Raw genomic sequence first — 26629 nt, forward strand, 5'->3', positions numbered from 1 at the left:
GCAAAAGGGAGGGGATAAAAAAAAAAAAAAAAAGAACACAGAGTCCCAGCTGGAGGCAGCTGAGGCATATTCCACGTGGTAGGAATAAGTCAGTGTGCATTCTGAGTAAGAGTGAAGGGGACCCTAGGCTAAGAGGAGGCTTGTGGAGAGCCCCTGAGGAAGTAACTTTGTTCCCTGTAGCCAGAACCTAGGGCAGGAACCTGAGACCCAAGGAGGGGAGAGCTTCTCTTTAGAGACCAGATGGTAGAGTGATAAGATGCTAGTTCAGGTTGATGTAGATGTCATCATAGCACCTTGAGAACTGGAACAGAGAAGCAAGAGAGGCCCTTGGAAGATAGGTCTGGGCCTAAAATGGTCAAGTAAGGTGACATCTAAGATCTTGAACTGAGCCCAGTAATAGGATTTAACTCACGGGGTTATTCTGTGAGCTGGAAGCATCTCCATTCTCCCATTCCTTCCGCCATTTTATGTCCCTAGTGACAGGTGCAGCCCAGGTACAGGCTGTGTGCCGGGGCTCCTCACATTTATGGTAGGGAGCAGAAACAATCAAGGAGCCATATTTGGCTAAGGAACAGAATGGGAGGTTAGGAGTGGTGGGAGTGGGTTGGAGCATTACTTGTTTCTTTTAACTTTCATCTAAAAATGACTCAAGAGTCACCATAAGTCACAAAAATAGTAGAGGAGATCTTGTGTACCCTTGACCTGCGTTTCCCCACCAGGAATATGTTAAGGTAACTATGGCACATGATCACAACCAAGACATTGACATTGACACAATCCATAGACCTTCGATCCACCAGTTTCATGTGCACTCGTTTGTGTGTGTGTATAGTTCTGTGCAATTGTAGCACGTCTGTAGATTTGTGTAACCATCACCACCACAATCAAGGTACAGAACTCCTCTGCCACCACAAAGGTCACCCTTGTGCTGCCCCTTTGTGGCCACCCCCCCCCCCCACTGTCCCCTACCCCAGTAACCACTAATCTGAACTTTCTATTCGGTCAGATTTGGTCATTGACTGAGGTTTACAAATAGACCCCTAAAGTCACTAATAACACACAAAAAGTGAGCTTAAAAAGAATTAAATACACAGTGGCCAAAACGGGCTGTGAACGGTGCCTTTCCTTTCCCTGTAGGTGCAGGCTCTGCTGCGGTGGATTTGCTCTCTGTCGACTCTATCCCTAGTGGCTGCCCTGGCATACACGGTGGGTGACGCGTCCGCCGCCTCTTCAGTTGCCGCTGCCGTCACCAGGCCCTCCACCGGCCCCTGTGGGCGGCCGCTGTGGGCTGGGTATTGTTCGCGCGTCAGGAAGGCTACGGAAGTAGGATGCACTGACGCAGCACGGGGCTTGCTCTGGGCTCACACACTGGCCTGTTAAAGGCGATGGTGTGAAAACACACGTACCCAGAGAGACTTTTATTTGCCGCTGAATGACTGATAGTGACTCAAAAACATCCATCCGTCTATATACTTGGGGAAACCCACTCACATATTCTGGTTTAGATGTTTACACTGGTTTATATACAAATGCAGGTTCTGAAAGAAAAATGTGCAGCCTCTCCAATGAAGCTAGTTTAGAAATTGGAAAAGAACAGGCAGGGGGTAATGTCGTGAGAAAAAAAATTACCAGTGCTGGGACAAGAGTACTGACCACACCCAGCCTGGGCCTTGGTCTCCTTGGTCTCCTCATCTGAGCGTAGGGACTGAAGAGTTGGCAACACCCCCTTCAGCCCTTTGATGACTGGGGACACTGTTTCTGTTGAGCCTGGCTTTCAGAGTCGGGCAGAAAACGAGCTTAAATGGAAAGAAAGGGATCTTCTCCAGGTTAGAAATGTCTATTCAAGTCACCCGACGTTTTCCCCCTTTCCTCTCTATTTGGCATGAGGTGCTTGAGGTGTCAGCAAATGACAGAGAAAGGCTGGCGGGAACCACCCAGCAGAGGTTCTGGCCCTGCACTGCCCAGAAGCCCTGAAATGACGGAATCAGAGCCAGGTGGAGGCAACACAACTTTATACCCCTGGGAGATAATCAGGGTGAGTTTAAACTTTGGCCTGTGAACCTTAACCTCAGCAAAGGTGGCTGGAGAAACCTGATGAAGTGAACATAACCAAGTCCTGCTTACTGAGCACAAGCTTATGCCAGGCCCCGTGGAGAACTTTACCCCTGTGGTCTCGGGCAATACTGGCCACACCGCTACAGGTAGAGCTATAATTAGCTCTGTTTCTCAGTGAGGAAAATGGTGCCTGGAGATGAAGCAGCGTGTGAAGGTCACTCAGCTAGAAAGTGAGCCCAGGCCTGAGGGCACCGCCCACAGCCCCTGCTCTTCATTTCTGTACACTAGCCACGCCCACCCCCAAGATGTTTGATTGTTCAAATTGTTCTTGAGTTTTATGAGTATATAATGATGAGGGATTTGTTCTTTAACTTCAATTTTTAAAAAAAATTTATTTATTTATTTATTTATTTTTGCCTGCGTTGGGTCTTCGTTGCTGCGTGCAGGCTTTCTCTAGTTGCAGCGAGCAGGGGCTACTCTTTCTTGTGGTGCATGGGCTTCTCATTGAGGTGGCTTCTCTTGTTGTGGAGCACGGGCTCTAGGTCCGCGGGTTTCAGTAGTTGCAGCACGCGGGCTCAGTAGTTGTGGCTCGTGGGCTCTAGAGCGCAGCCTCAGTAGTTGTGGTGCATGGGCTTTGTTGCTCCGCGGCATGTGGGATCTTCCCAGGCCAGGGCTCGAACCCGTGTCCCCTGCAATGGCAGGTGGATTCCCAACCACTGCGCCACCAGGGAAGCCCTAACTTCAATTTAAAAAGCTTTCCCTTCTCTGGAGAAATGATGTTAAAGAGGAATCGTTTGCGTTCTCCTTGGCTGATATATTTGCGTTTATGGGCGGCTGTTTGGATCACATGACCTCCACTTTGTGACAGTGACCCTGAGCTGTTGACAGAGCCTCAGAACATAAACAACTGCTCCCCCTGGCCTGGTACAGGCCACCTCTCATGTGGTGGCAAACAACACAGTATTCCTGTCTAACGTGACAGTCCTGCTGGGTCAAACTGGTTAATGTCCATCAGGATTAGAGAGGAGTGACTTAGGTTAAGTTAGAACATGAAACAAATTTGCAGTATTACCAGTACAGTGGAGCTAGTAAATACTATCAGTCATTAGCCTGAGTGTGTATAATACAAACCTCTTTTAATCCAAATGATGAATAAGCCCTCTGGCTCATTCTTGAGCAATTTATCATTCAAAGGTGTATTGTTATTAGCCAACCACTATTATAGGTGTGACTAATGTTCTAGGTTTGTATCTCCAACACTATCTGTAAGATACCAAGATTGATTAGTAGGTGAATGTAGGAGGTGATGGGTTAGATAAATGTTTTAAAAATGTGTCCACCTGATGACCTTTAGAAAAGTATACTTATAAAAGAACATGTTTTTCCTCTTCATAATTTTATTTATTTATTTTATTGAAGTATAGTTGATGTACAACGTTATATAAGGTACAGGTGTACAATACAGTGATTCACAATTTTTAAAGATTATACTCCATTTATAGTTATTATAAAATATTGGCTACATTCCCTGTGTTGTACAATATATCTTTGTAGCTTATTTGATATGTAATAGTTTTTTTTTTGTTTTTTTTTTTTGCTGTACACGGGCCTCTCACTGTTGCGGCCTCCCCCACTGCGGAGCACAGGCTCCGGATGCACAGGCCCAGCGGCCATGGCTCACGGGCCCAGCCTCTCCGCGGCATGTGGGATCCTCCCAGACCAGGGCACGAACCCGTATCCCCCACATCGGTAGGCGGACTCTCAACCACTGCGCCACCAGGGAAGCCCTGATATGTAATAGTTTGTACCTCTTAATCCCCTACCCCTATCTTGCCTCTCCCCCTTTCCTTCTCCCCACTGGTAACCACTAGTTTGTTCTGTATATCTGAGTCTGCTTCTTTTTTGTTATATTCACTAGTTTGTTGTATTTTTCAGATTCCACATATAGGTGATATCATACAGTATTTGTCTTTCTCTGTCTAAATTATTTCACTCAGCATAATACCCTCCAAGTCCATCCATGTTGTCACCAATGGCAAGATTTGATTCTTTTTTATGGCTGAGTAGTATTCCATTTTATGTATACACCACATTTTCTTTATCCATTCATCTGTTGATGGGCCCTTAGGTTGCTTCCATATCTTGGCAATTGTAAATAATGCTGCTGTGAATACTGGGGTGCATGTATCTTTACAAAATTAGTGTTTTGGGGTTTTTTTGGATATATACCCAGTAGTGGAATTGCTGGGTCATGTGGTCATGTTTGAGGAAGAAGACGTATTCAGTTGAGACTGTCAGGACAAGGAGGGATCTTGATGGTTCAGATCATCTTTTCCATCATCTTCAGTCATGGCCAATGCAGACCATGCTGGTCTCGTTGAGTTGCAAGAGTCACCTTCTGACCATGTCACTCCTTCGATTAAAACTTCTCAGTGCTGGGACTTCCCTAGTGGTCCAGTGGTTAAGATTCTGTGCTCCCAACGCAGGGGGCCTAGTTTTGATCTCTGGACAGGGAACTAGATCCCACATGCCACAACTAAAGATCCTGCATGCCGCAGCTAAAAAAGATCCCACATGCCACAACTAAGGCCCTGCACAGCCAAATAAATAAATAAATATTAAAAACAAACAAACTTTTCAGTGATGCCCTGTCACCTACACCAATGGTCCTCAAACTTAAATAATAGGCGGACCCATTCTAAAGGAATAAGAATTCTTTTGGATCCTTAGTATTGGCTTAAATTATTTTAATCCTAATTTTACCTAAACACTAGCAAACATAAACCTAGATGCAAATTTTTATGTTTATAGCACATATATTTATAAAGCCAAAACAAATTTATAAAGTAACCATAAAACCAATAAAATCTGAATTAATGTTAATTTAATGTGATTAATTGGCTGGAGCCAATCCTAGTTCATGACATGGTATTGTTTGTGCTGGGGCACATTCTTTTGTGTTTGGCTTACCTGTATGACATGGGTTTTTTACTGACTTAATTCTACAGCTATTTTGTTTGTTCCACAGTAAATATCTTGGTTCATCTTATCATTTGGGATTCGGTTGGGTGCAAATGCACATTTTGTCTATGAGTCCATCTGTATTTATTTACTTGATTATATAAGATACTTATTAAATGCTTGCTGTATGCCGGGCACTGCTCTAGATGCTGGGGCTATCACAATAGGCAAGAAAAATCCCCCTCTTGTAGGAGACTGCAATGGGGAAGGGGAAGTGAGAGACCAGGAGACCCTAGTAGCCTGCATAATGGCCTCCAAGTTACCAGGTCCTAATCCCTGGGAACTTGCAAATGTGGTTAAGGATCTTGAGAAGGGAAGATTATTTTGGATTATTTGGGTGGGCCCTAAATGCAATCACGTGTGTCCCTATAGGAGGGGGACAGAGGGAGACTTGACACACACATGGAGGAGATGGTGATATGAAGATGGGACAGAGAGAGAGATGAAAATGCTGATGTTGCTTGGAGTGATGCAACCACAAGCCAAGGAATGCCAAAGCCACCAGAAGCTGGAAGAGACAAGAAATAGGTTCTCCCCTAGAGCTTCTAAGGAGAATGTGACCCTGCCAACACCTTGATCTTGGCCACTGATGCTGATTTTGGACCTCTGGTCCCCAGAATGTTGAGAGAATAAATGTCTATTGTTTTAAGCCACCATGGTTTTGTAATTTGTTACAGTAGCCATAGGAAATGAATCCAGAGCCATATTAAGTAAATGTATTTGTAATATAATTTCAGATGTAGATAAATATGGTGAATAAAAATAAATCAGAGGAATTCCCTGGTGGTCCAGTGGTTAGGACTCCGTGCTTACACTGCTGAGGATGTGGGTTCGATCCCTGGTCAAGGAACTAAGATCCTGCAAGCTGCACAGTGAGGCCAAAAATTAAAAGAAAAAAAAATCAGGGGTGGGAGGGTAACTGGATTAGGGGTGCATTTGCAAGTATGTGGTACAAAAGCACTCCAGGCAGAGGGAATGCTAAGGCAGCGTTGTTCAGTCTGGAATATGTTTAGTGGGTGAGAGGAACAGCAAGAAGACCAGTGAGATAGGGCTCAAAGATCAAGGCAGGAGAGAGATGGGAATGAGGAAAGAGAAGAAGGTAGTGGTCAGGTCATGCAGGGCCTTCAAGGCCATGGGGAAGAATCTGGATTTTATTCTAAATGCCATGTGACGTGATCTGGTTTGTGATTTTAAAAGATTACTCTGGATGTTTTCTTTCTTTTTTTTTTGTGGCTTGAAACAACAAAACTGATTCTCTCACAGTTCTGGAGGCTAGGAATTCAAAATCAAGGTGTTGGCAAGGTCCTTCTGGAAGCTCTGAGGGGGAATCTCTTCCATCCTCTCCTGTGTCCTCAGCATGCCTTGGCTTGTGGGCGCATCACTCCAATCTCTGTCTCCATCTTCACATGGCCATCTCCCTGTGTCTCTCCTCTGTGTCTGTGTCTCCTTTTCTGTCTGTTACAAGGACACTTTGGATTTAGGGCCCACCCTAATCTAGGATGATCTCACCACCCATTACTTACCTTAATTACATCTGCAAAGACCCTTATTTCCAATTCTGAGGTTCCAGGTGGACAAAGCTTTTGGGAGACCACTATCCAACCCACTGCAGAGAGCCACTGGTTTTATTCATTGTTTTACATTTTCATTCATTTAAATTAAATAGCCACGAGTGGCTTGTAGGTCTCATATGGGACACCCAATTGTAGAAGATATACCAAGTTACAGAAGGCGAAGGGTCTGAGGCCAGACAATGTTAACAGCCTCGTCCCAAGGCCCAGCAGCTGGTGTTGTGCGCCTTGAATCAGAGCCCAGGATAGCAAAGGGACTTTGCATCTTATTTTATATGTGGAATGTTGTGTGCTCAGAGGTTGAAACCCACTAAGGATTAAACTGGCCGTAAACTCAATGTTAGCATCCCTTATTATTATTTTCATATTGCTGCAATGGGAAGTTGGGTTTTTTTTTTGTTGTTGTTTTTGTTTGTTTCAGTACATTCTCTTAAAAATTATAATGAAAAAGACCTTCTTAGTAGAAAGTTCACAGACTTAGAGGCAGAACCCAGAGGGAGCAGTGATGACACAGCATCTTCCCAGACCCAGGGAGGGGCTCGAAGCTCCATGAATCGGTGCCTATTCCCTCCAGGTCTGGTGCACCGGCTGCTTTCCTGGGATATCTGGAGTTTCCTGGCCAGCATGAGCTACGCTTGCTACTTGGTGCACCCATCCTCATCATCCTCTACAGTGGGCTCCAGGAGACGCTTCTTCACTACACCGACATCAACATGGTGAGGCAGCCCCAGCCCTCAGCTCCTTGTAGTGACACAATTGGCTCTCCCCGGAGCAGTGCAAACTATTGGCTTCATTAGAACCTTATTTTCTGTTTGTTTGTTTGTCAAAAGCCTATTGTTCTTTGTTTTATTGGCAGGAGGGCTTCAGCACAGGATAATATCTTTCTTTTCTTCTCTTTATTTTTTATTTATTTTTATTTTTTTTTTTTTGCGGTACGCGGGCCTCTGACTGCTGTGGCCTCTCCCGTTGCGGAGCACAGGCTCCGGACGCGCAGGCTCAGCAGCCATGGCTCACGGGCCCAGCCGCTCCGCCGCACGTGGGATCCTCCCGGACCGGGGCACGAACCCGTGTCCCCTGCATCGGCAGGCGGACTCCCAACCACTGCGCCACCAGGGAAGCCCCTTCTCTTTATTTTTAATGTTTAGGGCTGTTTGTCTTACAGATCTATTTCATATAGCCAGGATGGTTCACGTATTCCAAATGCACTAGGAATCTTGTAGCAAGACTGTGTCCACTCTGCCCCTCTTTCTCTCTAGTTCTGTCTTTTCTCCGGACACTGTTTGCTGACCTTCATCACTGGGCTGGCCCTGACACTGTTCATTGAGAAACCATGTCAGGAACTGAAGCGGTGCCTGCTGGGATCAGTGCCTGCAGGGCCGTGAGCTTCCGGTAAAACCCGAAAGAGTGGATGGCCCTTTGTGGGTGCTGATGAGCAAAGGCAAGTGTGGCCTTGTTTATGTAACGAATGCTTGTGTTCCCAAAAAGGGGTGTGACTCTGATTTTTGTGAATGTTTAAGGTATACAAGTTCTTTAATATATAAAACAGTTCTGAGTGTTTACTATGTAAAAGAGTTCTGTGTTAATCTGTTCAGTAGCACAATAATTGCCCTCCAATGTAACTTTTTAGCAAAAAAATCTGGATTTTTGTGGTCTCATACTGCATGTATTTTCTATATCAGTGATCATAGGAGAACATCAAATGTAGTGAATTTAATGTACTTCAGGTTTTAATGCTCACTTTTCTTGGTAAAATCACAGTATGTCATTTTGTACATTATAATTGTTTTTGTGTTATTATGATACCTTTGTAGACTCGTAACTTTATCCTGGATGGTATGACCCACTAGTGTGCACAAGTCATGGGTTTGTCATTATAGGTCTTTCAAACATTGTTCATTTTGCAAGGTGGTCTATTTTTGTTTTTGTTTTGTTTTTTGGCCGCACTGCATGGCTTAGTTCCCTGGCCAGGGATTGAACTCAGGCCACGGCAGTGAAAGTGCCGAGTCCTAACTACTGGACTGCTGGGGAATTCCCGAGATGGTCTATGTTATGAGTTGAATTGCGTCCCCTGAAAAAGATATGAAGTCCTAAACCCCTGGTACCTTAGAAAGTGACCTTATTTGGAAATAAGATAGTCAAGTTAAAATGAGATCATGGGGGTTGGAGAGTGGGTGGCCCTAATCCAGTATGACTGGTGTCCTTATTAAAAGGGGAAATCTGGGCACAGAGACAGACATGTACAGAGGGAAGATGATGTGAAGACACAGGGAGAATATGGCCATTGGCAAGCCAAAGAATACCAAGGATTGCCAGCAGACACAGAAGCCGGAAGAGGCAAGGAAGGATTCTCCCCTAGAGCCCTCAGAGAGAGCATGGCCTTGGTGACACCTTGATTTAGGACTTCCAGCCTCCAGGACAATGAGATGATACATTTCTGTTGTTTTGAACCAGTCAGTTTGTTGTGCTCTGTTACAGGAGCCCTAGCAAATGAACACAGTCCCTCAACACAACCTCTAACAGGGAAGGAAAAGACCCTAGTAAGTGGCTTCTATCCCCTGGGTTTCCAGCAAAGAGGTAGAGAGATGGGAGAGACTTGTAAGGCCAAGTGGAGAACATGGATGTCCCAGTTCTCAGGCTTGTGTTCCTTCCTGGGTGTGTAATTTCTTCTTTTTTTGGGTGTGTGTGTGTGTGTAATTTCATGTTGACCGTCCCTACTTACATATGTCTAACATTACTTATAATAACGCCTTTTGTGTACTTAATAATCAAAGGATTTATTAACAACCATGGGGTTACCCGGAGCTTATTGGCACAGAATGCTCCCCATCTGTGTAGGCTCTCTTTGCCTTCAAGTGGATTTGCAAGGAAGACCACTGGGGTGAGGAGGGCTGCAAACCCCACATCCTTTGACAGGGCAGTTGACAGCTAATCTTGTCCTTTTCCAGGCGGCCTTGGGGAATGAGCCACATCTCCCCGAGGTCTGATCTACTCTGCTGGCAGAATCTGACCTGAGTGAAAAGCCAAGTCCCACCCGGGTGAGTTCTGTCTGTAATAAAACGCACACCAAGTTGGCTTTTTGGGTGACTGTGAAGTTCATTGGGTTCCTCGGGAGCCCCCTGGTGGCCGATTCGGCACCCTCTGACTTAATTAGGCCTCAGAGGAGAAGTTGAGGGTGGGTGACATTTACAGAAGGAACACTGCAATCCTGATGGACCCCAGTGGGAAATGACTCGCCTGCCAACATTGCTCGGCAGTCCAATTGCCAAGTGCTTCTAGTTATGAGGCAGGAAACCCGGGGCCCTTGGAAACAGCTTTCCAACAATTACCAACAAAGCCTTTGAACGTTTTTTTATTGTTTTTTTTTTTTTTTTTTTTTTTGTTTGTTTGTTTTGCGGTACGTGGGCCTCTCACTGTTGTGGCCTCTCCCGTTGCGGAGCACAGGCTCCGGACGCGCAGGCTCAGCGGCCATGGCTCACGGGCCCAGGTGCTCCGCGGCATGTGGGATCTTCCCAGACCGGGGCACAAACTTGCGTCCCCTGCATCGGCAGACGGACTCTCAACCACTGCGCCACCAGGGAAGCCCCTGAACGTTTTTTTATTAAGCAAAAAATACTCTACCCACGATTGCAATTTCACAAAACATAAAGTAGGGATAAAGAAGTCCAATTTTGTTCTGGCTATTGTTTCAAGCCAGAATTCACTAGAAGTTTAAGATTTATAGAATGTGTAGACCTTATTTGGATTCTATAACAAACTGTAATAAATGTATGACATTTATGGGACCACTGGAAATTGAAGCCCTGCCTGGGTATTTGATGATATTAAGGACTTATTAATCTTTTAATATGATAGTGGTATTGTGGTTACGTGTTTTTAGAGTGCTTATCTGTTAGATGCCTACTGAAATATTTATGGACAAAATGATATAAAATGTAGTATTTATCTCAAAATAATATCGGGAGGAAGTGGGATAGATGAAACAAGATTGGCCATTTAGTGATAGTTTTTGAAGCTGGTGATGGGTACACGGGACCTCATTACACTATTTTCTTTATTTTTGTGTATGTTTGAAGTGTGTATAGTAACAAAGTCAAACAAATTTATAGAGGCTGCAGGATCAGAGTAGAGTCAATTGATGGGTGTCTCCTCTGATTCCTCCTAAATTCTGAAACCCGTGTTTCATCCCCACATACCTACCTGTGGATAAAAATAGGTCACATCAACAGTATAGGATCACCCCCAGCAGATCTAAAGGAACTCAGCCCTCCTTAAATTCCTCCTGACTGGTTTTGGGAGAGTCCGGGGACATCTTGCTTGTTTTGAAAGCGCCTGGGCTCTGCTATTTCCTTTCTTAATGAGCAGGCTCTCCTCAGCTGCACCACCCCTTCCCTCCCTGCCATCAGAGCTGCTGCTGGGAGCTGCTGGCGGTGGCCAGAGCCTCTTACACCCGCTGATGTCCCCACGCCACTCTCCAAAGCATGCCGCCTCCTCCCGTGACTTGTCTGTGCAGGATGTGGGCTGAGTTGCCTCGGTGCTCAGGGCCACCGTGTCCATTCTGAGCACAAACGGTCTCCACAAATGCCACAAGCAGATACATCCCCGTGCCCCGACTTGAGCCACCTGTGCTTTCTCATTCAGGCTTTGACGCAGGGCTGCTGGGTGCTCATCGTGTTTTTATAGAAACTGCTCTTGCAATTTCCCTCTTTCTAATATAGGTCTGTCTCCCTTGGATGCCCTAAGTCAATGGCCACTGATATGGAGGCGACCTGTGTGACAATCACTTCCTCTTTACATTTGTCCTGTTCACCAGGACATCTCTACCTCTCCACCATGACTGGCACACAGTTGGTGTTAAAGAAGTGTCAGTTGACACAGTGATGGAATCAACCCTTTCTTCCTTTAGATGAGTTTTTTTTTTTTTTTTTTTTTTCAGGAGGCTTCTTTTACAGATAGGCAGGCTCTCTCGACGAGGTTTCAGATATGTTCAATTTTATAGGAATCTTCCCCCTAAATGACCCAACCAGACCCCTTCCAGGGAAGCTCAAAGTTGAGAAGCCCCAGGGCATTTGAAAGGGTGAGAAGCCTTTACAACTTTAGTCCGTTGACCCCGAGTGGAATTTAAATCAATGCTGTGCTGATATAGGCTGAGAGGCAGCCACTTTTGGTAACCTACCCACATTCGTGTCCCCTCCTCTCTTGCAAAACAAACTCTGAAGTTGTTCTAGTATCAGTGTGCCCAGACAGAGGGAAAATTTCATATCTAGTATAAGACAATTTCATCTTCCTGTGTGCCTTTGCCGATGGTTGGTCCAAGTGTGGTCATGTGACTCAGCTCTGACCAATTAGGTGTAAGGAGAAGTGTGCTGGAGATTTCTAGGAAAGATTGTCTTCCCTGAGTATGGAGGAGGGTGGAGCTTCAAGGAGACAGTCCTTTCTGTCCTCACTTCTATTAATCTTGTGAGAGTACAGTGTTATTTAGAGTTGTTCCTGTCACTATTAGGTACTATTTTTTCATTTTTCTTTTTTTAAAATTAAGATATAATTTGCATAGAGTAAAATTCAAGCATAAAAGTATATGTTTCTGTGAGTTTTGACAAATGCATACAGTTGTGTAATCACCACCAAAAGCAAGATATTGAAGAATTCCATCCCCCCTCAAAATTTCTGGAGTTCTTTTATAGTCAACCTCTGTTCCCACCCCCAACTCTTAGCAACTATCCACTTCTCATTTCTGTAGTTTTGTTTTTTCCAGATGTATTTATTTTTAAATGTTTATTTTTTTTAAATATAAAATATTTCAAATATTCAAACAAACTAAAAAATGAAACAATGGGTACCCCACATAGCCATCATGCCTAATAAATGTAGGTTAACATTTTGCCACTTTTCCGTTGGATGTGTTTCTTTTTGTTTAAAAAATAAAACATTGTGAGCACAATGATAGATCTCCCTGCATCCCATTTGCTTCTCCCTTCTCATCCAAGTTTCATTCACATTTTTTTTTTTAGATTTATTTTTTTGATGTGGAACATTTTTAAAGTCTTTATTGAATTTTGTTACAATACTGTGTCTGTTTTAAGTTTTGGTTTTTTGGTCACGAGGCATGTGGGATCTTAGCTCCCCGGCCAGGGATCGAACACACATCCCCTGCATTGGAAGGCGAAGTCTTAACCACTGGACCACCAGGGAAGTCCCCACATTTTTATATTTTTACTAATAACATGCATGTGTCTATCAATGGTATATAGTACTTTGATTTTAAACACTATATAATTTGATCCATACCGTAATATCCTTTTGAAATATGATTTTCCCCTTTAAACATAGTCCACCTAGCTAGCCCATTCACTTTGAATGCGAATGGTGTTCTGTTGTGTGCATGTGTGCCTTAAATATTTATCAATTCACCAGTTGGTAGGTAGATATTTGGTTTGTTTTCAGTTTTTTGTTATTGCAAACATGTTTGTAACCAACTCCTTGTATGTGTGTTTCCTCATGGAGATACATTCATTTTCCAGGGTATATAGTCAGAAGAGTCATGGCAGAGTTATAGGGTGTATGTATACTCAACCTTACCTGATAATGACACACAGTTTCCTAAAGTGACTTTCCAAATTTACACCTTCACTAGTGGTGATTGGGGATAGATACTATGACTCAGAGATCCTCCCCAGCACTTGATACTATTGACCTGTTAAGTTACTGTTAAATCCCAGATGAGTCTAAAGTAGCATCTCATCACTTCACTTTGCATGTCCCTGTCTACCAATGGGCTTGAGCATTTTCCATGTGTGTTTTGGCCATTTAGAGTTTCCCCTTCTCAGGCTGCCTGACTATCCTTTTCCTATTCTGCTATTGGGTGTTTGTCTTTTTATTATTGATTCTGAGATGTCCTTTATGTATTCTGAAGACTAATCCTTTATCGATTGTGCTGCAAATACGTTCTCCCAGGCTGTGGAAACTTCGTATATGATATGAATGCTTTACCTTTTAATGCAGGCAAAATTATCAATCCTTTCCTTTTGGCTTGCACTTTTCGGATCTTGTTCATGAAATCCATAGAAATGTTCTTTTGTATTTTTTCCATGGGGGGAGGAAAGCTTCCATGTAAGTTCCTGATCTCGTGCTGAGAGTTCTTTGAGTTCTTTGTAAGGTGGATTTGTAAGGTTAGAGCAGTTCTCGATAGGGGAGGGTGGTCGTTTTGTCTCTCCAGGGAAGATTTGGCAATGTCTGCAGACATCTGTGTTGTTTTTTAGTGGGCAGAAGCCATGGATGCTGTTAAACATCCTACAATGCACAGGATAGCCACCTCCCAACCCCAATCGCAGAAATATCCAATAAAAAATGTCCGTAGTGCCCAGGTTGCGAAACTCTGAGTTAGAGAACAACAGTGATGATTGCTGGGTTCACATAAACCAGGACCCTCACATTCAAAGCTCCTGTGTGGGGAGGACTGAGGTCGTGTCTGGGGCTGTCAGCACTTAGACAAGTAACACTGGCTCATTCTGTGTTGAACTTGGTCAATATGCCCAAGCCAAGTGCGTTAAATCTACACAGGAGGGAACTTGACCGAATCTGCCAAACAACCTAATATTTGCTCTAATCACAGTAGGAGGGAAGGTGGTGCTGCCAGAGCTCTTTAATCAGGCCTTACTGCCATGCTAATGAGCCCTAAAATGTATTATGTGCTCTTTCTGGAAAGGCACAGCATGTATCGTATTTTCTGGTCCCAAACAAGTTATCGGTTCACTTCGTTGTTCATTAAAAAAATCGTGCTCTCCATCCTGATGTGGTGTCAGCATGCCTCTGTTTCTTTCTCTGAAAAATGATGGAATTTGACAAGATTCATGGTTCTCAAATGCTGGTCTGTGTAGGCTGCTTGCAGCAGAGTCATCTGAGGTGCATTTTTTTTTTTTTTTTTTTTTTTTTTTTTGCGGTACGCGGGCCTCTCACTGCTGTGGCCTCTCCCGTTGCGGAGCACAGGCTCCGGACGCGCAGGCTCATTGGCCATGGCTCACGGGCCCAGCCGCTCCGCGGCATGTGGGATCTTCCCGGACCGGGGCACGAACCCGCGTCTCTTGCATCGGCAGGCGGACTCTCAACCACTGTGCCACCAGGGAAGCCCTCACCTGATTATTAAGGACCTCGTATGCAGTGGTGCTCTTTGGTGACAGTCACATGGGATACAATTACTGTCACACGTGGGGCTCATTCTGAGAGGATTTTACATGTAACTTTCCCGCACATGGTGTCCATACTTCCTGTAGTCTTGCTCCTTCCAAGCTTCCAATCCTCCAGCCAGATGGTCAGTTGCTGCCCAGGAATTAGTGAAGAACCCTATCTCTGACCATCTCTCCTTTAAGGGAGTTGAAGTTCTGCTCATTGCAAGGATTTCTTTGTCCTGCAGGGCTACCCCCGACTGGGGCTGTAACACCACGTCAGTCTTCTGCCTTGTTTCAGAATCAACCGCTTCTTCTTAGTTATCTGGTCCTGGGGAACCACCTATGAACAGCCATGGCCAGGAAGCTGCCACAGAGAACCAAGCAGGTCCAAGAGGTTTTCCAGCAGATACTACAGAAGCGGCAGAATTTTTGTGTTTATCTCACGTCTGCCTTTCAAATCTCTCCTCAAATATTCAATCAGCGCCCAGGACACGTATGCAAACTGAGATTCGGGAATAGCCCCACAGTCCCGCGGCTACTCTACACCAGTGGTTCTTAAACTTTTGATCTCATGACCTCCTAACACCTTCAGAATTATCTGGGGTCCCACAGAGCCTTTGTTTATTATGAGGGTTATACCTATTGATATTACTGTATTAGAAACTACAACTGAAAAAATTTAATATTAATTTACTTAAATACAATAATAAATGTATTACATGCTAACATAACATATTTTTATGAAAAAGTACCTATATTTTCAAAACCAAGAATTAGTGAGAAGAATGCCATTGTGTCACAGCCTTGCAAATCTCTGTAATGTCCAGTTTAATGGAAGATATATCTGCTGCTTCTATCGTCTACTACTTTCAGTCTATTGCAATATCACACATCGTGTAGATTCTGGAAAACTCCAGCGTATACTCACGAGTGAATGGGAAGATAAAAAAGGACATAATGTCTTAGTATTATTATGCAAATAGTTTTGACCTTGTGGATCCCCTGGAAGGCTCTCAGGGACTCTGGGTTGTGGGGTGATGGGTGGGTACCAAGATCATATTTTGGGAATCACTGCTCTAAATAATATGCAAATTAAAGCAATAAATGACTCTGGTCATAAATATATCCTGCCTAACAGAGGGTCTCTGTGATAAAGCCCAACACAACAGCTACTGAGCAGGAATTTATAATTTGCAAAAATGAAGGACATGGTAAGATATATGCATATATCATACACATACAACATATATATATATATATGATATAACAGACATATATATTCATATACGTAAACATGTTTTCTTTCTTATCTTCCAAATTTTCTCTTAACATAGCCTAGAAAAATCACTATTACCTGCCTCAATTTCTCTTACCTCCTCTGCTCGCAAAACATTATGAAACAAGCATAACAACAGTTTCAGACCTGTGGATCTGTGTCATGGCAGACTTTCATCATCTTTCTGGTGGGAGAAGTCAATTCCTGGGCTCTGCTTGCTTTGATTTGAAGAAGTAGACGTGCAGAATCCAAGAGAAAGCCTTAGTTGCAGGTGTTCAGGTGGCCACAAGAGGGCAGCACCTGAGAGAACAGGGCAGGGCTCCATTGCCTTTTGAAACTCACCAGAAGCTTCCTAGAAAAACTGCAGACTTGAACTGTGAATTAGAAGCATCAGAGGATTCATGGTTTCCAGCCTACTGGGAAATTTTGATTGTCATGAGGACCAAAATAAAGTTTCTACTTAATCCTTTTGGAAATATATCTATGATTTCTAACCTAATATATCCGATATTTTTCAACTGAAAACAGCTTATGTCTTTTCAGTGACTTCCACTGCCTTCTTCCTGAGGAAGTTGAAATGAAACTAATGTTTCTTTTTTTTTTTTCAATCGTTAATATGAGGACTGCCTGTCTGACTTGACCTCAAAGTTCCTGCATCTTTTAATACCCATCGCATCAGACAAATGCCCGGATGTGCCCTCCCCACTTCCACCCCTACCCGAGCTGAGGGATGATGCTGGACCTCCATCCTTGGTGACGGAGACATCGTGGAGGGCGCTGGTGCTCCTGGTGAGAGGACGGCTTAGGGAACTGCTCAGCTCCAGGCTGCTCTGGGCGTTCCAGGACCTCTGATCAAAGCTGACCATGGGGGTCAGCTCAGAGATATCACATACCCAAGGAAACATGGAACCCACACCCACTTGAGGAGTGATGAAAGGTTCAAGTGCCTCTGGGACCACTTGGGACCAGATGCTCAAGACTTGGTGCCCTCTGGTGTTGCCCAGCCCTCAGCCTGATTTCCACAGTCCCCCTTAAAAGCTTCATTGGTACATTTTTCGGTCTTGAATGGAGTCCTGCAACATTGACGATGAAGCTGTCCTTGGTATCACAATGAGACAAAAGTGCAGAGTGACACTGGCTAAGGCAGAGCTTTGTCTAAGCAAGTACTTCTTTCTAGCCTGGTCCCTGTAGCAGCAGCATCACCCGGGACCATGCTCGAAATGCAAATTCTCAGTTTCCACCCCAGACCACCTGCATCAGAAACTCTGGGGATGGAGCCCAACAATCAGTGTTTCCACAGCCCCTCGGGATAATTCTGAGGCACACTCAAGTTTAAGAACTAGCAAAGCAATATTTAAGTGGTTTGTTCATGGTTGCAAAGCCAGATGAAGCTGGAAGTAAATGACAGAGAAAACGAAAGTGAGAATATAAAAAAAGAGTAAAAACAGAAGAGAAACATTTTTCAGGCAAGTGTAGAGGAAGAGAGCTCCCTGCCTGGGTGTGTGAGAAACGATAAGTTGCACCTGCTCTAGAACATTGTCAGCAGCTGAATATCTATCCAGAGCTTTCCACCCTGCTATGGCAAATTTATCTGGCTAAAAACAACTCTTGGATTAGTGACCTTTTATTCAGCTAACATTACTCCTCTCATGGCCTCCAAAGCACACAGAGAAATTGGAGAACTGATGAAAATCTTTAAAGTCTACTAAATACCAAAGCCTTCCCAAACACTGGGTACTTTTCAGAGTGAGTTTCTTTTTATTGGGATTTCAGATTATTGAAAGGTTATCTGCCTCCTGTTCCTATAGGGATTAAAATAAAACAAAAGAGAGGAGAACATGCTGTGATACGTGATGTGTGCTTTCTTCCCTCCACTGGCCGGGCCTGGCTGACTGCCGCTGTGGACAGTCAGGGGGAAGATTCTGAAGTGCTTCCCTATCAGCAGCTCCCCCACCTGGAATGAGAACTTTCACTGGCGTGAAGTGATACCTTCCAGGTCTTTGCAGCTCTTGCTGTCAGAGGGGCGTGTGGCTGCCTTGTGCCTCAGTTTCTTTTTCTGGAAAGTGATCACTTTGGGGTGTTCCTACCCCGGACAGCCACTGTGCCCCTTCTGTTCATCTTTATCCCTTTTCTCTCCTCTCATTACTCTCTGGCTCTTTTCTGTTTGACAGCTATCCCTACTCCTTGAATTTCTCCCTTGGATCCAGCAAACGGAGTTTTTTCTTCCACTTGTAATTTTCTCTTCTTCTCCATTCTCATTTCTCTTTCACTCTCTAATTCCTGCCTCGGTCTTCTCACCTTTTCCCTCTTTGTGAGAGAGATGGTTATTTATCCACCAACACACGCGTTTGTTTTTGTTCATAAGAGCAGACACATAAGAGCAGATACTTAATAGTGAGGCACATGGTTGCCCAGCTGGATGCCATTTCCCAGCCTTCCTTGCAGGTATCGTCACGTGACCAAGCTCCCACCAATAGAAGATGAGCAGAAGTGGTGTGCGCCACCAGCTGAGACATGTGACAGCTGCTGTGCCCGCTTCCTGTGCTCTTCCTTCTTCCTGCAGCCTGGACCTTGGACATGGCAGAGACCCATCCTTGACCAGCCATACAATGCCAGTGCCATAAAAGATACAGAAGGGAGCCTTTCTGCAACCCGTCTCATGAGAGTGAGAGAAACTTTGTTCTTTAAAACACTCTACTGTTGGGCTTCCCTGGTGGCGCAGTGGTTGAGAGTCCGCCTGCTGATGCAGGGGACACAGGTTCGTGCCCCGGTCTGGGAAGATCCCACATGCTGTGGAGCGGCTGGACCCGTGAGCCATTGCCGCTGAGCCTGCGTGTCCGGAGCCTGTGCTCCACAATGGGAGAGGCCACAACAGTGAGAGGCCCACGTACCGCAAAAACCCCCCCAAAACCAAAAAAAAAACCCCAAAAACACTCTACTGTTGAGTCTCTTTGCTAGAGCAGCCTTGTATGGTCCTATGATACAGCTTTCCCCCCTGCCTTGTCCTCTCTCTACTGCTTCACACTCTTTGTTCTTTTCCATCATCACCTCCCATCCACCCACAGGGTCCTAGAACCAGCTCTGCTTGAAACTTCTTGACAATCACATAAATGTGAGGGCTCCCTTTATCTTAATTAATAGAAAGATAGGGAGAATGTGAAGCTAACTGTCTCCATCTCAGAAGACCAATCTCAAAGAACTATTAAAAGTGAATTATTTTCTAATTATAAAATAAATACTGGAACTAGTAAGTGATTATAGCCGGGTTGCAGGATACAAGGTTAATATACAAAAATAAATCATTTGTTAATAAATCATTTTTCCAATATGAACAAGTGGAATTTGAAATTTAAAGATACAACACTGGGACTTCCCTGGCAGTCCAGTGGTTAAAACTCCACACTTCCACTGCAGGGGACACGGGTTCTATCCACGGTTGGAGAACTAAGATCCCACATGCCGCGTGGCACGGCAAAAAAAAACAAAAACAAAAAACCCACCACCAACAACAACAACTAAAAAACTAAACCAAAAAAAAAAAAAAAACCACAAAGACACTATGTACATATCACCCAGAAAAATGAAATCCTTAGATATAAATCTAAAAATGTATGTACAAAATCTATATGAAGAAAACTATAAAATTCTGGTGAAAGAAATCGAAGAACTAAGTAAATGGAGAGATATTCCATGTTTGTGTGTAGGAAATCTCAATACTTTAAAAATATCAGTTCTTCCCAAGATGAGCTATATATTCAGTCCAATTCCAGCAAGTTATTTTGTGAATATCAACAAACTGATTTTTTTTTTTTGCTTTTGCACCATTTACTTATTGCCTTCACCGTGTTACAAGAGGACTATTAATGATAGGTAGTATTTAGTGACCACTTACTTTGGGACCCTCCATTCCCTGTGCAAAAACCACCTCTCCCCCTCCTGACCTTTCTCCTCCTCTTGAGCTGGGAAGCCTGGGCTGGTGGTTTGGGGGCCATCACCCCACAGTGGCCCGGGGGCTTCAGAAGCACAACCATGCATAGCCTCTCAAAGAGGCAACCAACAAACTAATTTTAAAGTTTACATGGAGAGGCAAAAGATCCAGTATAGCCAACACAATACAAAAGAAGAATCAAGTTGGAGAACTGACACTATCCAACTTCAAGACTTACTATAAAAGCTGCAGTAGTCAAGACAATGTGATACTGGCAAAAGAACAGACAAGTGCTTCAATGGAACAGAATGGATAATCCAGAAATAGACCCATATAAACATAGCGAACTGATCTTTTTTTTTTTTTTTTTTTGCGGTACGTGGGCCTCTCACTGTTGTGGCCTCTCCCCCTGTGGAGCACAGGCTCCGGACGTGCAGGCTCAGCGGCCATGGCTCATGGGCCTAGCTGCTCCGCGGCATGTGGGATCTTCCCAGACCGGGGCATGAACCCATGTCCCCTGCATTGGCAGGTGGAGTCTCAACCACTGCGCCACCAGGGAAGCCCATGAACTGATCTTTGACAAAGGAGCAAAGGCAATACATGGAGTAAAGATAATCTCTTCAACAAATAGCACTGGAACAACAGGACATCCACATGCAAAAAAAGAAAAAAGTGAACCTACATACAAACCTCGTACCCTTCACAAAAATTAAGTCAAAATGGATCACAGACCTAAATGTAAAATACAAAACTATGAAAATAACGTAGAAGAAAATCTAAATGATCTTGGGTTTGGCGATAACATTTTTTTCTTGGCGATAACTTTTTAGATACAACACCAAAGCCATGATCCATGAAAAAAAATTGATAAGCTGGACTATAAAATTAAAAATTTCTGCTCTGTAAAAGACATTGGAAAGAGAATGAGGAGACAACCCACTGGGAGAAAAAATTTACCAAAGACACATCTGATAAAGGACTATTATCCAAAATGGTACAGCCACTTTGGAAGACAGTTTGGCTGCTTCATATAAAACGAAACATACTCTCACCATAAGATCCAGCAATCACACTCCTTGGTATTTACCGAAAAGAGCTGAAAACGTATGTTCACGCAAAACATGCACATGAATGTTTATAGTAGATTTATTCATAATTGCCAAAACTTGGAAGGAACCAAGATGGCCTTCAGTAGGTGAATGGATAAACTGGTATGTCCAGACAATGGAATATTATTCAACACTAAAAAGAAATGAACTATCAACTTAGGAAATGACACGGAGAAATTTTAAATGTGTATTACTAAGTGAAAAAAGCCTATTTGAAAAGGCTGCATATTGTGTGACTCCATCTATATGACATTCTAGAAAAGGCAAAACAATGGAGACAGTAAAAAGACCAGTAGTTGCTAGGGGTTACTGGGGAGGAAGGATGAATACGTGGAACACAGAGGATTTTTTCGAGCGGAAACCACTCCGTATGACACTATACTGGTGGATACATGTCATTATGAATTTGTCCAAAACGGTAGAATGCACAATACCGAGAGTGAATTGTAATATAAACTACGGACTTCTGGGAGATGATGACGTGTCAATGTAGGTTCATCAATGAACAAATGTCCCACTCTGGTGGGATGTTGATAATGGGGGAGGCTATACATGTGTGAGGGCAGGGAATATATGGGAAATCTCTGTATCTTTGCTCAGTATTGCTGTGAATCTAAAATTGCTCCCAGAAAGTCCTTAAAAAGGAAGAATTTTCAATTCGGAAACTCAGAGATATTAATGAAAGCTAAAGGAAAAGAAATAAAATGGATAACTAATAAGAACCTGCTGTATAAAAAATTAAATAAAATAAAATTCAAAAAAGAAAGAAACCAAAGAAAAGAAATCACTCACAACTGTACCACCCAAAGTGGTGGAGAGATGACTGTTAACATTTTGGTGTGTATACTTCCAGGATTTTTTTCTATGTAGACATTCATTTTCCCCCTAAACAAATTTAAATGTCCATTTAAATTTGCTTCCAGAGTAACTTTATCACTTCGTGTCTTATATGCATGTTTCAGTTGTTGATTTTGACATTACAAAACAAATGATAACTCTGAAAGCATATGATAGGAAAATTCTTTTCTTTGGTATTTAAAAAAAAGGTCTATGAGTTCATAAAAAAAAAATCCCTCGATAATGGCAGGCATATAAGAAAATTAAAGTTGGTATCTTAAAAAGTTCTTTAACAGACTTATACTTGCCAAGGGGGAGGAGTGGTGAGGGAGGGATCGATTGGGAGTTTGGGTTTAGCAGATGCAAACTATTATATAGAGAATGGGTAAACAACGAGTCCTACTGTACAGCACAGGGAACTATATTCAATATCCTGTGATAAACCATAATGGAAAAGAACATGAAAAAGAATATATATATGTATAATTGAATCACTTTGCTCTACAGCAGAAATTAACACATTGTAAATCAACTATACTTCAATAAAGCAAATTTTTAAAAAAAGTTCTTTAGGGCTTCCCTGGTGGCACAGTGGTTAAGAATCCGCCTGCCAATACAGGGGACACGGGTTTGAGCCCTGGTCCAGGAAGATCCCACATGCCGCAGAGCAAGTAAGCCCATGCGCCAAAACTACTGAGCCTGCGCTCTAGAGCTCGCGAGCCACAACTACTGAGCCCGTGTGCCACAACTACTGAAGCCTGAGCGCCTAGAGCCCGTGCTCCGCAACAAGAGAAGCCACCGCAATGAGAAGCCTGCGCACCTCAGTGAACAGTAGCCCCCGTTCGCCGCAACTAGAGAAAGCCCACGAACAGCAACGAGAACCCAACACAGCCAAAAATAAATAAATTAAAAAAAAGAGGATTAAAGAAAAAAAGTTCTTTAATGTAGTTTACCAAAAATCAATGTCTGTTTATTTACTACATGTGCCAATAAAAGAACTTAGTACTTCCTGACTCAACAATTGGAGACAGACACATTTGTTCCATATAATCCAGGCAGAGTCTGCCTGACACCTGGCTGTGTGGGCAGAGATGTGCCGGCTGTTTATGAATTCAGTTAACACCCATCTCATCTGCTCTTGGTTACTCTAACCCTCTCGAATTCAGATGCAGACTAGCTCTGAAAGAATGCAATTTCTAGTGTTTCTTTGGCCAGCCAGCTTACTCCCATTACTTCTATACCATATCTCCTTAAAGCATAAAAATGGTCCCTCTGCATAAGCAAAAGAACAAGTGGCTAATTCTCTGACCTGTGGACGGGCAGGTAACTGCTCCTGTACCTTAGATGGAGTGGGGGGAGTTTCCATTTCATCCACTAGACACGATTTCCTTTCATCCACTAATAAAAATAAGTCTAACAGATATCTCATGATCAGTTTCTAATGGGGTCTGCTCCAGTCCACTACAACAGAGAGGGAACATTCACTTGCTGCTGTGAGCAGGAGAATGAGTTTGGTTAAGCAAGATGGGGGATGTTTTCTAGAGGGGAGGGGGGGTGATATTTTTATCAGGTGTGGAAGTGAACCTATCAAGGCATTAACAAGGACTGAGGGCCTGCTGTGTACCTGAAGATGTGCTAATCCTTTTAAGATGGATTATTCCACTGAAAACCCAACCCAAAGTCACTGCTCTAATTTCCATAATATAATTGAGGAAAATGAGACCCAGAGAGGTGAAGTAACTTGCCCAAGGTCACACAGCTAGTAACTGACAAAGAAGGGTTTGAACAAGGGCCGGCTGATTCTTGGGCTTTTGCTCTTAATCCGAACTCAAATAAAGAATAGAAGGCAGTCCTTAGCGCAGTAGATTGCAGGCACCGAGAACAAAGATGGTCAAGTACAGATAGAGGCTGTGACCCATTGGGCAGCCCCATTCCACCTGATACCTGCCCCTTGGCTACAGGAACATCACCCTCACTGGGACTGGGACCTCATTTGGAATAAGGCTGGTGGCTCCCTTGGGCACATGGGGCTGCTTCCAACACCCGTTGTGTGGCCTGGCTGAATGCTAAGGAAGGGAGGGGACCGAGTGGAGACTGGTGTCCATGCCCCGCCTCATCCCTGCCTTTGCCCTTTCTCTGCGTCCAGGCAGGTGCCATCACCCACCTCCTCTCTCCACTGTCTTGACCTTTCCCTGGGAAAGAGTTCTAGAAAAGTTCCTCTGATGGGCTAAACGTTTGCCTTAGGGTCAAGGCCTTCTTGTTTTTCACTTCCAGGGTCATTTGTCTGTTCAACAGCAGTGCACACGATATGGTGCTGGGACTGTCCCTGGGTTTCCTGACCTGCTTCTCGCGGGTCCTCAGGGATGTCTGGCCGGCCTCTTGTTTACCCAGGAATCATGTTGCTCTTCAACCCCTGACTTCCCTGCCTTCCTCCCCAGTGTCCATATTCTTCGCAGGGCTCTGTTTTAACTTTCTGCCTGGTTTGCCTCAAACCCCCTCTTTCTCATGGATTCCTGGTTGTTAATCTGATTTGATCATCCCATTGCTCATGATGGGAGTCCTTCTAGAATCTGTAGACTGAGCGGGAGTATTGTAAACAGGGACTGGCGCCCGTGCTGGGGTCAGACATGGGTAGACGGGTTGAAGGAGAGTCGAGCTTAGGTGGGAAAGGCCTTGGTCAGGAAGGAAATGTCAAGAATCAATGCTGAAATCTGAGCCAAAGAAATAGCAAAATCCCCAGCCCGAGAAAAACCTGAGACAAGAGCCAGCTGGGGCTGCTGGGGCTGGTGTGGATGGAAGTGAGAAACCACGTGTGTTGAATCTGGATGAAATGGGGAGAGAGACATCTGCTGAGATTGGGTGGATTCGGAAGGCCTAAGGTGGTATTTAAAACCCGGCTTCTGGCTGGCCTGGCAGATCTCCTGTAGGAGCAAGTGCCTCTCATTCCAGACCATTCTGTGGGCATCTGAAGACAGGTCTGCCTTGGGTCCCTCTTCCCAAGGCTCTTACAGGACCTGGCTCCCCTTGGTCATCACTGAAAAAGGCAGCTGATTTGCATAACCACGATCGACCTGATCCAAGGAAAATAGTTTAGTTAAACTGTGTTAGAACTTGGATTCTTCTCCCTGGAAGGTCTTCGGGGTTACATGGATGGTTTGGTAGGGAAAACTTTGAGTCATTGGGGGCCATGAATCTAAGAGCCCACCAAGCTCCAGAACCCGCTGCGAGCCACGGAGTCCCAAAGGCTTGTGTTTGGGGCCCTCGTTTGTCTTGACATTGTTCCTTCTCTTCCCTACAGCCTCCTGCTCTCACTTTATGGCTGAATTGAGAGGCAGATGCCAGAACTTTGCTTAGTTTATGGGTGTGAAGCTGATTCTGAAGACCTTTGAGCTTTCCTGAAACATTTATACTGACTTAGTGGCAGCACGAGGTGTAATGGATGACATGGGCTTTACAGGTCTCCTTCGCCCCTGTGAATCAGCGTGAAACAGTGGACCCCATGATGGGCGGGACCAATGAAACACGGAGTTGCAAATCGGAGCGAACGTGTTCGGATGTGCAGTGAACCCCTCCCCTATTTCTGATCTCAGAGTGTGGCAGGACAGCACATTACATTTTTTTTTCACAGTATACATTTCATGGAGGGCTTTTATGTAAATTATTTGCTTACTGCTCCATACAGTGGAGAGGGCTGGGAGGTGTCCCATGTCACATATGAGGGCCCTGAAGCTCAGGGTCACCCTGCCGGCTAGAATGTGAGCAGGCTCAGGTTGGACCCTGTTTTTCTGATCTTAGTGTAGGACTCTTTGCTGTGAAGTGTGCTACTTTTCTTACATCAGTGTGTTTTGTCTTTCTAAAACAGCAGAACTTTTTCTCTAAAGAGAAGTGGAACATAGTAAATAAAACCATCAAAGGCCAAACTGATCTAGTTGCAATAGAATAAGAAGCTTGAAGTCCTGTGATTATTTGAGAGAACTCGAATGTCTTCTGTGTGCCAGGTACAGTGCTAAACTAGCAAATTCACTCGCCCCAGGTGCCCACATGATAGGCATGTTCTAATTTTAGACATAAGAAGCCAAGGATCTAAGAGGTTGAGAAACTTGTCCGGGTTACTCACCCTGTGTTATGAATTTGGCTTGTGTCTCCTCCAAATCCGTGTGTTGGAATCCTACCCCCAGTACTGTAACTGAAAGTGGGGTCCGGCAGCTTCCCCCTCAAAAGCCAATAAAGAGGCAAGGTTGGTGGAAAGGAAAGTTTGCTTTATTTGGGGTGCTGGCAACGGCGGGTAGGAGGGGGAGGGCGGACTCCTGTCCAAAGGCTGACTCTCCCACCGCCGACCATCAGGGGGCAAGAGCTTTCATAGGTGAAGGGAAGGGGCTGCCTGCAGAAACAGCACAGTCGGCTCTGACAGTCATCTTGAGATTGGTCATCAGTGGTCTGATCAGCATCATCTTGATTGTTTTAAGTACAATTCATCTTCATTTCCGGGGTCAGTTTGTTTCTATTTTCTTGAGGCCAATTCTTGGAACCGTGGCAGCTTATGTCATGGTTACAGTCTGGTCATCATGTAGTTAACTTATTCCACCTGGTGGGCGTTTCAGTATCTATTGGATAAGAGACAGCTCACAGGATACGGCTGAGAATATTATCCATAGCCCATGAAGAGGAGC

General features: G+C 44.2%; 1 pseudogene across 1 annotated transcript in view; it reads left to right on the forward strand.

Annotated features, from left to right (window-relative positions):
* LOC308627137 (O-acyltransferase like protein-like) overlaps positions 1 to 8097 on the forward strand; it is a 61396-nt pseudogene extending 53299 nt beyond the window's left edge. The window contains exons 14-16 of the transcript in view: positions 1138 to 1323; positions 7222 to 7363; positions 7904 to 8097. The product of the transcript in view is annotated as an O-acyltransferase like protein-like (transcript). The remainder of the gene's footprint in view (positions 1 to 1137; positions 1324 to 7221; positions 7364 to 7903) is intronic.
* Positions 8098 to 26629: the final 18532 nt, after the last annotated feature.

The sequence above is a fragment of the Mesoplodon bidens genome (assembly GCF_964165515.1).
Source record: "Mesoplodon bidens genome assembly, chromosome: 13".
NCBI classification, from domain to species: Eukaryota; Metazoa; Chordata; class Mammalia; order Artiodactyla; family Ziphiidae; genus Mesoplodon; species Mesoplodon bidens.